Genomic DNA, 15,442 nt, shown 5'->3' with positions numbered 1-15,442 from the left:
ATCCAGCGGCCTCTAGCGGTGATGTTTCAGATTGCAACAACAGCGCTCGTGCTCGTGAAAAGCAATAAAGTTACAACTGTAGTCTTTCACATCAGATAACGTTAGCAAATGGTCGGCGTTAGCTGGCGAACTAATGATGTCTAACTTGAGCCAACTAAAGCACAAAATCACAATATATTTTACATGCTTTGAAGTATAATTAGCTTACCTGTCCAAAAGGATGAAAGCCAACTCAGGGTCTGTTTTTATACCTAAAACAAAGCAGAGGTCTCTCCATAATTCAAACGCTCTGCCAATGTTGATCCGTGTTTTCGTCCTGAGTCGATCCGATTGACGTTTGGCCTGACGAGCTTCAGCAGATACAATTTTTTTTTTTTTTTTTGGAGTTTGTGTTGGAGTCTGTGTTGTGCTGGAGGCAGGTAGTTTTTTGGTGTTATCAGACTCCATGTCGTTAGCTGCAGTACCGTCGCAATAGACTGTATATATAAAACGGAGAGGCTCGGGAGCGCGCATGCACGTCACATCCGGTGGATTTCGCAGAAAATCCGACCCGGAGACTTCACATAAAAATAGGAATGGCCTTCAGAGGTAATAGCAAAACGCGAAAAGTGGATCAGATGAACTCATGTTGAGCTCATGCTTTACACACATGCTGAGGATCACAGTATGAGGATCAGATGAACTCACCTTGAGTTCACGCTTTACACACATGGGCCCTCATTTATCATTCTTGCGTAGAAACGGGCGTATATATTGGCGTAAGATTATGCTTACACTCTTCTCATCGCCTGATTTATGAAGCTGTGCGTACCTTTGAAATCCAGGTGTACGCAATACCTGCCCTTGATAAATGCCGCGGCTGAAAACGATCGTCATTAGAATAACACGCCCCTATATATTCAAGTCTCCGCTCCCCCCACGCCCTCATTTTACGCCATGGACACACGGAAGACGGCAAAGAAGAGAAACTTCTTTGAGAAAGAGAAAGCGAAACCAGGGAAGTGGAAAGAAACAAAATTGATTTTTATTATAAATGACGCTTATTCCCAGCAAACACAGAACGTTCCCCTAACGTTCCCGTTTGGTTCCCATTTGGTTATTTTTTTGGGAACCAAACAAGAACGTTCTGGGAACGTTCCCTGTAGGTTATTTTTAGGATCTATGTTTATAACATTAAGGGAACGTTCCCAGAACGTTCCCTGTAGGTTATTTTTAGGTCTAAATTTATAACCTAAAGAGAACGTTCTGGGAACGTTCCCTGCAGGTTGTTATTTAATAACCTAAAGAGAACCTTCCCAGAACGTTCCCTGCAGGTTATTTTTAGGTTTAATTTTTATAACCTAAAGAGAACCTTCCCAGAACGTTTCCTGCAGGTTATTTTTAGGTTTTATTTTTATAACCTAAAGAGAACCTTCCCAGAACGTTCCCTGTAGGTTATTTTTAGGTTTAATTTTTATAACCTAAAGAGAACCTTCCCAGAACGTTCCCTGTAGGTTATTTTTAGGTTTAATTTTTATAACCTAAAGAGAACCTTCCCAGAACGTTCCCTGTAGGTTATTTTTAGGTTTAATTTTTATAACCTAAAGAGAACCTTCCCAGAACGTTTCCTTGCAGGTTTTAGGTTTTATTTTTATAACCTAAAGAGAACGTTCTGAGAACGTTCTCTGCAGGTTATTATTTTAATATCACTTACTATTAACAGGCAGATTCAACTGACAACGTCGTCAGTACGGTCCCCTAAGGTTATAAGATAACCAACAACGTTCAGATCTATTCGCAATAACTTTTTATTAATGATATTTTAAATTATGTTATATATTTTAATTCTATATGTTAAATGCTGCGTGACTTTGAAGTGTTTTAATGCGCATGCGCGTGATCAAACACTGGAGCACGTGCGCTGCGCAAGAGCAGATGGAAACGTCATCGACAGCTGACAAACAACAAACCTCCCGTCTCTCGCTGTTGGTTTCACTGCTTTCAGGTAAGTTTAGACAACAAAATCTATCAAATAATACACACAAACGCCCCTGACACATTTCTTACGTGTAATTGACATGTTTCTGTTAAATATTTATTTTAAAAAAATGGTTTTATGTCTTTGAAAAAGTCCGTTAGCATCTACGCTAGCTAACCGTTTTCAAAAGACAACGTTAGGCCTAAGTTACGTTAAGTTGAGGTCTTATTTATGAAAGTTTGGGTTTTTGAGTTTTTGTTGCCTTTGGCTTGCTCAGTTGGGGATAACGTTACTTAATTTACTTAATTTAATGAATTAATCATGCTGTGAAGCTGCTTTGATACAATCTGTATTGTGAAAAGCGCTATATAAATAAAGTTGACTTGACTTGACTTAAACACATATTTAGTGTAGATAACAGTTTTTGATAGTTTTGCTGGTAATTTGTCAATGGGAAGTAAGCTAATTTATTTAGGCTAACCTAAAAGAATGCACTGTATAGAGCTCGGGCGTAGATGTTATGGAATGATGCATTGTGGGTAACGGCGGCCATTTTAGAGGCAACGCAGAAGCGTTCGGAATAAAGTAATAGCGTAGCCGACCGGTCTCCACCGGCACCGAGAAAGAAAGAGAAAAAGTTATGGGCCGTGACAAAAAAAGTTGCCTATACCGTATACTGACAAACTTAATAGGTATCTCACTATAGGCGAATCGAACCCTATGAATAAAGTCTGTAGTAGGCTAATACCAAGCCTCAGTTTCCCTGATATTTTCCTACCTGGTCTGTGGAGTGAGCGCTTACACCTCCGACCAGGAGCCGGATTTACAATTTCCTGTGCCCTCGGCAAACATTCACACACATTTTAATTGTTTAATAAACAAATGGGTTTTTTTTTTGTCACAGTCGGCTGCAAATATGAGGTTGACGATGCTGATTGGCGATCCTCGCTGTAAGTGAACGCGCCAGAGAGAAATGCAAATTGCATACGGATTAACTTACATAAGCAGAGAGCTGTCTGTTTTCTTTCGTTTTGAATTGTTTGTTTAAAAGTAGACACTTTTAGAAAAGTAGAAACTTGTCACTGGAGGCTCACTTGCAGTTCACAAATGGATGAGTGCAAGATCTGCAGATCTACAAAGTAAACGCGGAGAAAACAATCGTTCGCACCGTGAACCAAGCATCAGTGGTGACACACACACACGCTTGTCAGATTCTGTGAGCTACGAAGCTTATGCGGGTTTGTTACACTTCAGGAGAAATTTATCATACGTGAAATAATCCACTGTTTTCGTCTGGTTGACGACCAGCGGCGACCCAAGCCATTCGACGAAAATAGGGAAAACTAATATGATTTATGAGGCGTTTGCCCTGTCGATCATGAGACCGATTACAGCAGTTCACAATACAGCAATACTGAACCATTTTCCAAAAAATAACCTAAATTAATGACCAAATGATCAACGTCACCTACTGCCTACTATACGCTACTATACAGTACATCTACTTCCGTACCGTGATTCCCACAATGCATTGCGGCGTGACGCAACGATCCCGAGCTCTATTGTTAACTTAATCAGTGACGTCACTTACCAATATTGCTAAAATGTGATTTCAGAATAGCGAGAGAAAAAATAAAACTCTACAACAAGGGGTGAGTTATTGTTTAATCATGATGATAATTCCATATGCATTTATTTCACAATATATTATCTTAAGATTTGTATATATTTATCTTTTATGCATTTCACCTCTGTTCTAGCTTGGTTCCTTGTAATAAACCTATCACATGTAATATTTTTGGCTCTGTGACAAACAGCATGTTATGTTCCTAGATCATCATGCTGTGATGGCCTGCTGCACTCCCTGTCCAAGAAAATCTCTATGAACCATATGACTAGTAAGCAAAACCACCTCAAACATGCAGTGCACTGCTGTTCAAAGGTTTGGGGTCTGTAAGATTTATGCTTTTGAAATAAGTCTCACATTTTAAAATCATTAACCCCAAGTTTTTTCAGTGAGATTGTCCTTGAGAAGCCTGTAAGCTAAATAATCAGCTAAATAATAGGCGACTAATACAATATTATAATGGTCATAGTTATAATAATTCATTTAACTATTATGATAACATGATATCCTGATGATTACTATATTTTATTTTATTTCTTTAGGTCTGTTTTGAATTATGTTGGCCAATGAGACTGACACCATACTGTCCAACTCAAAGGTATTTATGTATTTTTTTTATTGATCAATACTGAAATTCTTTGTACTTTTAAATGCTGTTCAGGGGGTCGACAACTTTAGGCAGTTATTTTTCACAGATTTATTTATTTAATGTTTATTTGACAGGGACAAATGCATGGAACATTGCTTTATAAAAAATACAAAGTAGATGCCATGCATACAGGTTTATAGCCATGACTAATTTGCAACCCCTTGATATCTTGGGCAGCTGTGGCTCATACTCTTAGCCTTTAAAAATGTTTGAATTGATATCCCCAATGCAATATCAGGGGGTAAATATATCAGTAGAGTTCTTAAAGTTATGGCTTTGCTCTTGTTACCAGATGAGATAAAATCCCTATTGTTTGGCCCTGTGATTCTTCAGGACAAGACCTTGATGCCATCCACAGTCAGTAGATGAAGAAGGTGAGTTTAGCCGAATTCAGTTCTTTCACTTTTTTTTTACAGACACGTGCACGCAAAATGAAGTCAAAATGGCGAGTTTCCTCTTGTCTTGTGTTTTAAACAGAAAGAAAACGGATGCGTGTCATTTATATTAGTTCTGCGCATTCGTCTTAAAGGGACAGCAGCCTAACGTACCCGCAGCTGTTTGTGTCGCCAATGGTGATCAAACATCAAAAGAGAAAATGACTTGTAGCTTTAGCAAAGATACATTAATTTTATAGTTATTTTATTTTTACACTGAAGACTTATTTTACATTTTGATAAATCAATTTCTGTACCTGATAAGTTAGATTTAACTGAAAAACATAATGCACTGCTTATTTCAACTGTGTTTTTCTTCTATTGTATTTATCTATGCATGTTATCTATTGTAATTTTCTATGCAGGTTCACTCCTCTACAAAATCCCCCCAATAGGGGTTATGCGGAGCGCCCAGCGGTTGAACCGGAAAGAGGTCTAAGCATTTCCGCTTTTCACTTCCGTACACATCTGCAGCGGTAGGTGATCTCTGAGTTTACTGTTAATTTTTGCTTATTACACTAAAATTCTTACTTCTGTTTTAATTAAAATGTCACGAAGGCTAAAATATCAGAAAAGGGAACATCCGAACAGCAGTTTTTGTTGTGTGCCGGTCTGCTCTATGTCGGGGAAAATGAGTAGTACAAATAGGTTCTGTACTCATAAAGTGACGTCAACATCAGCAGTAGCATTCGCCGTCAGGCAAGTGTTATTTAAATAAACTCCTGATGTACTTACAAACTTTCCAATGCCTCGTTTAATGAGTACAGAACCTATTTGTACTACTGTAGTAGTTTGGTACCATTCTGGGCATTATTAGTGGGGTAATTTACCAGATACAAACCTGGAGCCATTAGCGCATGCACTAAACCATACGGCTGATATCTCTAAATAAACTCTAAATTTTTCAATATCGTGCAGCACTAATATTGAGCATATCTTAAAGTGAACCTGGAATGATAATTTGTGATACCAGATGAGATGTATGTATGATAGATTTTGAACTGTACTATTTTTTTTATTTCAGGTTCCAGCGGAAGGCATCAAGGCATCAGACGTTGGCCTGGACAGATGCACCTGTAAACTACACCGACCTTTGCTTTTGCATGGATGGCTGATTATTACCATGTTCTGTGAGGGTTTCATTATAGCAAAACTGAGCACCTGTGACAGTGGAATTTGTAGGTGTAAAGTCACAGAGATTAAAAAAAAAAAATGATAGCAGTTTCAAACTTTTTTTCACTTTCTTTCTCATAAACAACACAGCAGTTACAGGTTTTCAAATTCTTCATTGGAGGTGAGACTTATACATGAAAGGTAGAGTGAATTCGCAGGTCAGAGTTCACTAGACTTAAATATTATTTTCTCTGTTTTTTATTTGACTTCAGAGAGAGAGGCTTAATGGGTACCCTTACCCCTATATAAAACATTCCTTTTTTGATTTGTAGTCTGAAATAATAAATAGTGCAATATAAATAAATGCAATGTAGTGTTTTGAAATATATAAAATTTTCTATACACATTGATGCTGAAATATCTGAATAAATACATGATACCAGCAGCGCTCGTGCTCTCATATCTCCTACAGCTTGTGACACACAATCCCACCTCACTCTTTTCATTTGCTCCAGATGAATATTAATGCCATTACAGGGCTTGAATTTTGGCATGGGATTGTGTGTCCATGTAACACGTTGTCTTTTTATTTTCTTGTTAAATTTGCAGATGGTGTTGGGAGTTTAAATGTTTTGAGCGGTGTGAAGATTGGCACATTCATGTATATTGTATATAAATAAATACTTTTTCAACTTTTTAGCCAAAGTTATAGGCTACAGTTTGCAAAAGATAGTTTTAATTAAAATGTTTGTGCAGTTTTATTTATTGAAATATTTTCATGTTTGAAATATTAAATGTAAATTACTGTTCCTGAATACATTTTGCTAACGCTGTTTTTAATGACTTATTTTAGGTTGATAATTAAACAATGAATCAACAAAAACATGGATTGTGTGCTGATTTATTTATTTAATACAAACTGATTGATTTACTTACTAATGATAGTTTCTGTAAATTCAATTTATTGTAATAATATATTCATAGGATTTTTAAGTGTTTGAACAATAAACAATGTAGAATATGTTTGTAGACCTATAATTTGTGTACAGGCATATCAGGATGTGTAGACGTTAGGAGAACGTTCCGAGAACCTTCCGGCAACGTTCCGGGAACGTTCCCCTAACCTTCCGGGAACGTTCTGGGAACCTTTCGGCAACGTTCCGGGAACGTTCCCCTAACCTTCCGGGAACGTTACGAGAACCTTTCGGGAACGTTCTGGGAACCTTTCGGCAACGTTCCGGGAACGTTCCCCTAACCTATAGGGAACGTTCTATTAACGTAAAGAAAACTTTCCTGGCTAACCAATAGGGAACGTTCTGGGAACCAAAAACTAACGTTCCTAGAACGTTAAATTGTTAGCTGGGTTATTATTTAGAAGAATGTCGTTATTATTATTATTTGTATTATTATTATTATTATTATTATTATTATTTAAAAGAAGAAGAATGTCTTTATTTTGTCAGTCTGAATTATTTTTTTGGTCATTGAAAGCCTTTCATTACTGAACCCAGTCCGTGCAAACCCTGGCCTAACCATCGTTTCAAAGAATAGTACAATGGCGAGCGCGTCGAGTATAAACGCCTCGTCCGTTTGGGGAGGTGCGCGCGCAGTCTGCGGAGCCAGGCGAAAGTATAAACAAGGCTTGAAACGTCAGGTAAAGCGCACAGGCTCGCAACTGAATGAATACATATGCCTACAATTCAAATGCTTTGGTAAAGTCACAAATTAAACATTGAAGTCCATGTTGCACAAAAATAAACACTGAAGTTTATAATTACTATGTTGTTGTTGTTTTTTTACAGTGGGTCATATATCATATCTTTTAGTTTGTCAGTGCGTTTTGTAGTGTTAGGAATTGTTTTTCTGCGCATTCCCGCACTCAAAACGTGCGTACACCACCTCCTGAGCTGGTGTAGGATTTGAGCGTGCCGTACGCCAACGTCCATATTGATAAATCTCAAAGTCACCGTGGTTTTAGGTGTACGCCAGGTGTACGCTGGAAATTTGGTGTATGCACTTTTGATAAATGAGGGCCATGGTGAGGATCACAGTATGAGGATCAGATGAACTCATGTTGAGCTCATGCTTTACACACATGCTGAGGATCACAGTATGAGGATCAGTTGAACTCATGTTGAGCTCATGCTTTACACACATGCTGAGGATCACAGTATGAGGATCAGATGAACTCATGTTGAGCTCACGCTTTACACACATGCTGAGGATCACAGTATGAGGATTGTGTGATGTCACTGTGATCATCGCATGATCTCACCTGTTGACTGGGAAGCCTAATTGCTGTAGGTGGCTTATTGTCAGGTGACCCACAGAGACTGCTCATGCCAATTTTCATGCTTGTATCACCAAATAAACCACTACTTCACTTAACTGCTCCACTAAGGTGTCGGCCATCTTGAAAAATGGCCGCCATCTTGAAATTTCAAGTGGCTCGGACAATTTTCTTGTCAAGTGACCCATGGAGACTGCTCATGCCAATTTTCACGCTTGTATCATAAACTGAACGATTCTGCCAAACATAAGCACTTAGCCGCTCCACTATATAGACCCTTTTACAGTTGGTAAACATGGTGACGTATTTGTGTGGGCGGGGCTTAGCTGGAGGCAGAAAGATCCCTCTGGCCGCTTCACTAACGCTAGTTTGCAAGTTTTGTTAGCTGTTTTTTTAACAATGACTGGAGAAATATGGAACGCCGTTGGGGACAATACTTATTATATGCAACGCGTGAAATTTGGACGCATTAACACGCACAGTTTGTACGCGTAAATACGAAGTATATGTCCGGGTGTCGCGTCAGACCGCACAACAGCCAATAGCGTTGCCCTATTTAGGATTTCATTTGCATTTGTGATGCGATGGCACGTTGCTGTATACATATATAAACATCAGACGACATTTCTTTCCGTGAGGGATGATGTGCTGTTAGGTAAGCAAATACCTATGCAAACGTCACACGTACACTCTAAAAAACGGTGGGTTATTTTTGTGTACCCAATAGGTGGGTTAAAAATATTGGGTCGTTCTATTGGGTTATTCCGAACATTTATTGGGTTGTTTCTATAACAACGCAGACCGTTGGGTTAAAGTTCAAATTTCAACGGTAATCCACCGCCGCAACTGTGACAGAAGATACACGCGACGCCACGGGTGAGTTAATTACACTATATAAGCTTGTTGATATTGTATAACGTTACATGTTTTTTTCGTTATAAAGTGATTTTAAGCTCTTACGTAGTACTATTGTCGCATTTTCCTAAATGTGTAGCTTATTATTTGCATGTTTATATCTCCCCTGTCGACTGCTTTTTGTCTGCCATCTGCGACTAGCGACGTCGATGCTTGCAATATAGCCATTTATTCTTATACTCGGTTGTGATACTCTTCCTTACTTTCTATGTTCTTTCCAATACTTTTTGGGAAGTTATTAATTTTTTCAGATATTTAACCGACGCGCTCAGCTTCAAGACCCAGCGCAAGCCTAGTCCACTCCATCCAGTGTCACGGTCAGGAAAAAGGTAACTTATTATGCTGTGTTTATATAAAGGCCTAACGTTACATTGTAGCGTAAATGTCTACTTAGGCTATCCCATGTGAATTTAAAATACTACAAAATGTTAAAAATGTTATATATATATTAGTTGAGTATGTAAAGTATATTGTAACTGAAATTAAAATGTATTTTCTTTACATACAGACAGAAGAACACTCTGAAAACAATGAAACCGAGATACCTACCATAACTGAGGTTCCTACTGTGACACTGACTATTGTGGAAAATTCAACCTCATTTGTACGTATTTCCTTTTCCCTGATATTTAAGTACCTTACAAATACACACTTTACAGACACCTTCATCAGTGATGTTGAAATTCTCTGACCAATTTCTTTGTCTAAAAACTGTAATTAGTCAAATGTATATGTTAGAAGTGGGAAGTGTTTTTTCATTTGTTCAAAACTTAGGAAGGCAATCCTAGCATTATGAAGTTATGCTGATGTGCAATTCTAAACAATTTCTTTCTCCATTAAGGATATACGACAGATTTTAGAGGGAAGCACACATGGGTCTTCTATTCTCTCCAATTTGGAACAAAACCACAACTTATGTCTTGAAGACCGAAGGAAAATGGTTCGCATTTTGGTGTCCCATTTAATGGAGAAGTTTGGGGAATAGTAAGTGATGTTTTATTCATTGCACCACTTTACATAAAGTCATTCAATCATAAGCGGTCAATTCAATTTACTCATAAGTAACCTAATATCTGTACAATCCTTCTACCACTTAGTCCATCACCAGACCGAAAGAAAGAGCTAGCTCTGACCCTGGTCACACAATTTCCATGCCTTAGAGATTCGGAGGGCAGTGGATATGTGAGTATGCTGATCCCCAGTTTATCAGAACTATGCTCACCTTCACACAGTAGTAGAATATTTGACAAACAAGACATTTTTAAGACATTTTTGGGACATGTTATCCATTTAACATTTGTGTTGATGTTTTAGGAGGTATGGTATACACCAGGGCGATACCGCCATCCGGCTACAGGGTTTTTGGAGGAACGACTCCGTAATATTAGGAAACGACTCCACAGTCACAGTTCTACATCTAGAGAGAGGTCACAAACCACAGATGAACGCCGAGCTACTGTGACTGATATGATCACTTTATTGCCAGGTAAGAAAAATGTAACCATTGGTGCTGAAGCCTTATTGACGTTCTTCTTTCTACTTTCTTCTTTTTTATTCCTTAAATCCAAATTGTGCTGTGATCAAAGCAGTTTAATGTGAAACTGTCTAAATAATCTACAGATTTTGTTATCCTAATTTTGGAAATTTTAGTAGTAACTGTTACATGTTTAAATCATAAAATGTTGCCTGTCTTGCAACATTGCTTTAGGTTGTTGTGATATTAATCACTCTGTTTGATTCATGCAGATTCACAAATCAGTGAGGCAGACAGTAACAAAATGACAGAGTGGCTGAAGAAGAATAAGCAACCAGTTAGTCAAGTTGAGGAATATATGAGAGGAACAGCTGTCTACAGAGCACAGTGGATAAGAGAGAACGGATCTAAATCTTTAATAGAGATCACCCAAGAGTATCCAAGACTTCTGGACACACCTGGAATGGTAAAGAAATGTTAAATCTATAAAAAGAAAATGAGGTTTGCATTAATTTTAATAAACAATTCATCCTAATCTAAACAACTCATTTGTTTGATTGGACATTTTTTAAAAATCACTGTCCTGCCCTAAAAAATGATCCCACTTGATTTGATTCACTAAGCTTGATTTTTCATATTGAAAAAACAATGTCCACACTTTCATTGTTACTGCATCATTATGAGGTGTTGGTGTGATTTAAATTATTATTATTATTATTATTTTTTATTTTTTTAAGATTACTCAGGACTTTGGTATTTTATACCCACATGCCAAAGAGAAACTTTTTGAGCTTTGGGGACATGCATCTCAACGAGTCCTGTCATATTGCAAGACCGAGAAGAGAGCCTTGGATCTTCTTCCAGTCCAGACTAACATTTCTTCTGGTGAGAAAATCCTGCACTGTACTTTCATGTCAAGTTATAATATTTTGCCTATAATGTAATGCGCTTGTTTAAAGATTAATCCATTGTTCTTTCTGTTTTATGTAAAGACACTCTTGGAGATGTTGCTCTGAAAACCCTGCCAGCTATCCTTCCTCCATTGCCATACAAAACGGGCTGCAAGATGGTCCGGCCCTCTTACCAGGAGGCAAAACAAGCATTTGTTGATTTACAGCCTGTGGGTACATAATTTATGACAACACATTTTGGGTTATATTTGATCCATGTGTGCATATTTACCATTTCAAATTTCTATTTAAAGGTTGGAACAAACATCATTCAATATTTGGAGGAGGAGGAGCAACGGAGGCAATTCCCTCATGTCCTGCAGCTTGGGGATAAATTCAACTGCTCACAAGCCTTCGTCATTGTGGGAGGAGTAGCTCTTGAGCAAGACAGCCTTTTACAAGCTGTGGATACATGCTTTAAATTATTTTATGTTTTAGACATTGAGTATCCAAAGCCGTCTGCAGCTGTTTGGCAGTTTCTACAACACACAATATATTCTGTGCCAGGAGGAGTTCCATCAACTCACTGTCGCCTACTTAGGCAGTTTATAATCGGATAAGCTGGACTAGCTTTGGTTCGTTTTGTTTGTTTATTTGTATTTTTGTGCTCCATGTTTCTTAGTTTTAGCATTGATATTCTGTGCCTGGAGGTGTTTCCTCAACACATGGTTGCCTTATGAGGCAGTTTATAATTGCATTACTTTATTTATTAATTTATTAATTTATTTATTTATTGAAACAGTTACTTACCTTAAGGAAGTAAATTAAAACAATTGCAACAATAACAATGAAAATGTTTACAACTTGTAATGTTTGTACAACTGTTTATTTGTGGCAGTTTATAATTGCATTACTTTATTTATTTATTTATTTATTTATGTATTGAAACAATTGCTTACCTTTTGGAAGTAAAATAAAACATTGTAAATATACTTAAGTTGTGAGTTATTTATTTACATGGCAATAATAATAATAATAATAATAATAATAGTAATAATTTTAGGTTGGTTAAAGCATCATTTTGGCTAAATAACCCAACAAATTAGTTGTTTGTTACCCTATTTATTGGGTTAAACTAGTAACCTAATTTATTGGGTTAAAAGAACCCAACAATAGGTCGGTGCTATATCAACCCACCATTGGGTTAGCTGTTGGGTTGTTTTTAACCCAACTTTTTTAAGTGAGTAACATTTGTTCGTGAATGAGATCGTAATTTTACGTTGGCATGTACATAGGCAAGCGTAAAACTTTAGAGTCAATGATGCATTTATACGTTGGTTGTGATGTCAGTGCTGTGTAATGCTGTGGCATCTAATCCCGTTTGTACTCATGCAGGTTTTTTGTCTCCGGTAACGTGGAAAAGTGGATTGCTGATGGAGTTTTCGGGTTCCTTGCTACTGTTGCCTTTGGCTTGCTCAGTTGGGGATATTTTGGGAATATTTAATTTAATTTTATCAATCAATAAATTTACACTAGAAACAAACCTTGTTGTGTTATTTTGGTTTATGCTGTGAAGCTGCTTTGATGCAATCTGTATTGTGAAAAGCGCTATATAAATATACTTGACTTGACTCTCTACGATGGCTCTTAGAATTTTTTTATTAAACTGTCAAAGAACTTTTACAGACTGCGTTCAGTTGGCATCCTCTTATAACAGGCTAAATGTATAACATATGTTAACATATACAACATACAACACTGGATGCGGACATAGCCAGGGTTTAATAATTAGTGAGGTCCACGGTGGGGTGTCAATAATTATACATAATAGTGCCAATAAATGCCATAAATCATTCAACTTTAATAAATACAATGAATAATAAAGTTAGCAAAGGCTAAAAACTAAATACTGTGGCTATTGTTTTTTCAAAATGACTGGAGTAATCTCCGAGTGGGCCAGCATCAATCTGGTATGAGAGACTCTGGAATGCTCCTTGAAATTGGGATGTCAGTTTGACTGGAAATAATTAATACACATATACTGTATGTATATGTCAGATAAAAATCTAATAACAACAATATATTGTAACAATCACAAATTTAACAATTATATTATAACAATAAGGCAAATACAAAAGCAGAAAACAAAGCACCAGTAGCCTATGACAATTTACAAATCTTTATTCAACATTTAAACACAGACACAATCATACGACACATAAACATTACAGAATCACTACAGTAGGCGGACCACGTAAACTGTAGGGCAGCCAGTCCAAGTCCAAGTGTAAATAGCAACAGTTGTGGATTCAGTAGACATTTAGATGCTATTTACTTATAAATAGTGACAGATAACGTTACTATTTGCTCATCAGTATTGTTGTGCATTAAACATCCTGCAATATAACTGACAGTAGATCATTAGATTTATACAACAATATTAAAATCATGGCAACTTATTGAGATATTAAAGACCTAGAGCTACCCCGAACCTTACCCTAAATGTAACTTTTATGAATTAAAATGAATTTTAATTCAAATCATTTTTATTGAAAACAAATGCGTTTAATAACTGTAAAGTTATATAAAAAAAGCGCTGTCAGTGGGAATAGAACCCCGGTCTCCCTTTACACGTTACGCCACAACCGCTGACTAAAGAGGTGACTTTTTCCACATATAGGGTAGACTGGCCTAGTGTAATTAGTTCTGCCAACAAGTAGGCTATTTGCAGTGGTCCAAATAGACACCTCGAATGTATTAACCAGAAGGGAAATATGGTTGTTTACTTTACCTACAGGACAAATTCCTTTAATGTTACAAAAGAATATAATGTTAATTCATGCAGTCATTGAATGTATTTAATCATTGACTCTAAATTATCACCAGTTTAACTAAAACAGAAAAAATTGTATGTGGGTGGGAGACATGACATGCAATTCTACCCGTCCATGATGTCATAACCTATTAAAAATGGGTATTTGTTAAAAATATATATCTTCATGTTGTTCCTCTGACAAGATATTATTACAGCATACCATAGCTGTAGTAGGTGTATAAAGACCTCTACTTCAAATTTTTATCTAAACATCAAAATTGTCATGTGGTGTGACTGTCTGGGATATGTGTGACCTTACTAATATGACAATATATATCAGCAAAGTATAAATAATTGATACATTTACAGTTTAAGTAACAGAATTAGGCCATTTCAACAGACACAGAAAGTGTTGATGTCTGTGTATGATTTTAAAGCAAGTTCTGGACAAATACATTTTGTCCGTAAAATAGGCGTCAAATGGTGTGACACTGCAATCTATATTTTTAACGGGCAATAATTTGGACATCATTATGATGAAGAGGTCCACACTCAACCAGGAAGTTGCAGTGCCATCTCTGGAGTGGTTTGCAAGGTCAAGAGTTGAGTTCTGGCATTTTCATTTTTAATCAAAAAGCTCTGTATCTGATATGCTCCCTAGTGGTCAATGTTTTATGTCTTATGGTGTGACATTATATACATAAAAATTAAACACTTTTATACAAATTTAACTTATTAATTCTTAAAAATCATTCCTGCCATGTGGCAATTTACATGCTAAGTCAGATGGTGTGACACTGTATCATATGGTGTGAGTGTTTTTATAAGTCACACCATATGATATATTTGTCACACAATATTACATACACCTTTTTTAATGATAAATAAATAACTATTCAAAACATATTCAATAATAATAGTGAATGTTTAATAGTGAACATTAAATTACCTATACAATTAATGTATTTCTTTTCAATTTTATACTTAATTTAATGTTCTTGAAGTGAGATGGTGTTTGATTTACTAATTTTTATGAGTTTATTATAATTTTAAAAGTTTTAAAACAATGTTAGTATGTTTTTTTTATTAATGTTAACTGAATTGAATTAATTGAATGATGAATGCAAATAAAAAACAGTTTTTTTACATTGACAAATCGTGGAGTGTTGCAGTTCATCATATAGCGTGACACTATATAATTTGGTGTGACATTCAGAATTGTGCCAGTAAAAATACTTTCTTAATCATAAATCATAAAAAAGTCAACGGAACACAAGA

At 36.5% G+C, this 15,442-nt stretch overlaps 2 long non-coding RNA genes across 2 annotated transcripts; both read left to right on the top strand.

The window, feature by feature from the left end:
• The first annotated feature begins 1,901 nt into the window (after positions 1–1,901).
• On the top strand, positions 1,902–6,663 carry LOC311295923. The gene is made up of 7 exons (XR_014628417.1): positions 1,902–1,984; positions 3,574–3,609; positions 3,791–3,855; positions 4,127–4,182; positions 4,526–4,607; positions 5,033–5,143; positions 5,692–6,663. It is a non-coding gene; the product is annotated as an uncharacterized lncRNA (long non-coding RNA).
• Positions 6,664–8,835: 2,172 nt separating this feature from the next.
• Positions 8,836–9,525, top strand: LOC311295938. The gene is made up of 3 exons (XR_014628436.1): positions 8,836–8,946; positions 9,221–9,314; positions 9,494–9,525. It is a non-coding gene; the product is annotated as an uncharacterized lncRNA (long non-coding RNA).
• The last annotated feature ends 5,917 nt before the right edge of the window (positions 9,526–15,442 follow it).

Source organism: Rutilus rutilus (assembly GCF_951802725.1).
Source record: "Rutilus rutilus genome assembly, chromosome: 8".
NCBI lineage: Eukaryota > Metazoa > Chordata > Actinopteri > Cypriniformes > Leuciscidae > Rutilus > Rutilus rutilus.
Note: the sequence above shows the minus strand (reverse complement) of the source record. Positions and strands in the feature narration are given on the sequence as shown.